Source organism: Palaemon carinicauda, chromosome 7, assembly GCF_036898095.1.
Source record: "Palaemon carinicauda isolate YSFRI2023 chromosome 7, ASM3689809v2, whole genome shotgun sequence".
NCBI classification, from domain to species: domain Eukaryota; kingdom Metazoa; phylum Arthropoda; class Malacostraca; order Decapoda; family Palaemonidae; genus Palaemon; species Palaemon carinicauda.
Genome location: NC_090731.1, coordinates 134,785,585 through 134,788,084, shown reverse-complemented (window position 1 = coordinate 134,788,084; position 2,500 = coordinate 134,785,585). Strand labels below are relative to the sequence as shown.

The window sequence follows — 2,500 nt, the reverse complement described above, 5'->3', positions numbered from 1 at the left end:
ATAATTTATGTATGTATATATATATATATATATATATATATATGTATATATATAAATATATATATATATATATATATATATATATATATATATATATATATATATATATATATATATATATATATATATATATATATATATATATCCTACATTGATGCTGCGTAATTATCCTCTGCGTAGAGTTTGAACTTTGAACCAGAAGTGAGAGGGAATAGGAAGCAGTTACTATGCAGATGTGAATCATTTTCTGAATTCAAGATCATGAACAGTTAGTTATCTGTGGATTTAATTGTGACACAGCGGGTAAGCGTGAAGAAGATTAGGTTACAGTGAGCCTGGGGGCGGCAGGGTTCTGGAGAACTTGGGGTAAGAAGAATGGGGAGTTTGTTATTATAAGTGACGAATGTGACTCTTCTGGGTAAATGAAGATGCCAGATATAGTTTTATTGATATGTTTACAGAGGCATTAACATTAGTTTGGCTACTTTACTTATTAATTTACTTATGTTTCTAAACTCAGTTATTAATCATCGGGTATAATGTTCATGGTCATGAGTAAATCATACGCACAATAACATAAGCTTAAGTAATACTTGGCAGTGAAACAACAGTCATTCTTTCCCCTCATGTGGCGGGATTCTTATATTTCTCCCATCTCGACAAAATGTCACACTCGATTTTCGAGGGCAGAAACTTAGAAAGTTGAGATAGTTGCTCTGAATATGTGCTTGCGAGTGGATTGTTGACTTAAGCCTCTTTTTAACGTTGTTTACAGGAACAAGCATTAACTCTTTCCTGAAGTTTACTTCTATGAAAAATTTTTGTTTCCTGCAGTGATAGTTAAATTGGTATTTATTTTTGCGTCTTTTAGCTAAATATATTCAAATGTATATATGCCTTGTAGATTACCTTATATTGTCATTAAATCTTTCTTTGTGAACCCAGGAATTTAGAATAGCCTACAAATTACTTTGTCACTACGTAAGTCCAGACTTCAAATCAGTAGCCTACAGTCAAGGAACTGGAAGCACTTCAAAACAATTTTCATTTACAAATTTAGTTGAGTTTTGTGACAAATACTGAAAATATTAAAAGATAAGAAAAATAAATGTAGAATAATCGAGATTTCTGTTTAACGGTGGATGATCTAATATTGCATCATGATGTGATTTCATTTGCTTTTCTCTAATAACTTTATAATTTTATTCACAAAAGTAATGCTATTTATTGTACCTTTTGCTTGAGTAAGAGGTTTTTAATTTCTCATTTCTGTATCAACACTATCAATGTCTCTTGTATGCTTAAACGGTAGCCTCGTTTAAAGGCCGTCATGAATGGCAGCGGCAAGGGACAGTGACGTTGCCCTATCGATTAGGACAATGCCCTAGAGACTGACCTTATATACATATGATCAGCACCCAGGCCCCCTCTCCACCCAAGCTAGGACCATGGGGGACCAGGCAATGGCTGCTGATGTCTCAGCTGAGAAACCTATGGGCTTCCCCAAACCACCCATCTTTATCTCACAAGGATGATGAGGTTACAGCGACCAAAGAAAGTAGCAAGTTTGAGTGGGACTCGAACCCCAGTCTGGCGTTCACCAGTCAAGGACGTTACCACATCGGCCACCACAACCGTGTCAGCATTCTAAAGCAGCATATTTTCGTTTAGCAATAAAGATATTTCGAATGAAGTTGACTCTTATTGTGAAATTAGTAACAAGTGAGAGGATAGTGTTAATTCATAAACATTTCACTAGAATGTAGCTCGGTAAATTGAGGCCAAAGTCTATTCTAGCTTAAGATGGCTGCGAAGAAGTTTCAAACTCAATGACAGCACCGACTCAAACGTAACAAACAAATTAATGAATAAACTTTACAAGAAAATACGGCTAATAGTAGACATGATAAAATCCATTAATACAATTATTATTATCAAGCGATGCACTGTAGGCATTACTGAGGTGTCTTTGTAGCGACTTTTCGGCTCCAAGAGGCACTCACTTTTTAGCCTTCTACTATACCTCCGTTCCATCTGATTTCATTTCATCTCGCTGTCCAAACTCTTAACTTTTGTTTCTTAGTTCAAGTGTGGTTTTATTACCCAGTTGCTATTGGGTCCTGAATGGCCTCCCATACCCACGGGCTGGGTCTTACGACAGAAACAAACGAATAATTTTGAAAACATAAATAAAACAATTTGAAACCAGGAACTATAGAGCTCACAAAACCTTCCATTTCAGCAATTCATTAAATAGTACAGAATATAGTCCCAGTGTCGTATAATTTAACCAAAATCGTCAGTTGCTGTATATTCTGTGTTAATTCAATTTCGAAAGATATCAATCTCAAAAAAACCGTTTCGGTATCAATAAGATTCATCAAATGGGAAAAAGACACGCTAATAGATGAAGATTCCAAATTATCTATAGACATCCATAATGATCACCTAATTCTTACATGGTAACGATTATAGTGTACACTTGTTGTAGATTGCCTGG

The 2,500-nt window shown here is 35.0% G+C and overlaps 1 protein-coding gene across 1 annotated transcript in view; it reads left to right on the top strand.

Annotated features, from left to right (window-relative positions):
- Positions 1–665: 665 nt before the first annotated feature.
- The window catches only part of LOC137643639 (uncharacterized), a 33,139-nt gene continuing 31,304 nt past the window's right edge, over positions 666–2,500 (top strand). Inside the window, exon 1 of the mRNA XM_068376357.1 lies at positions 666–848. The gene's annotated coding sequence lies outside the window, so the exon portion shown is untranslated. The remainder of the gene's footprint in view (positions 849–2,500) is intronic.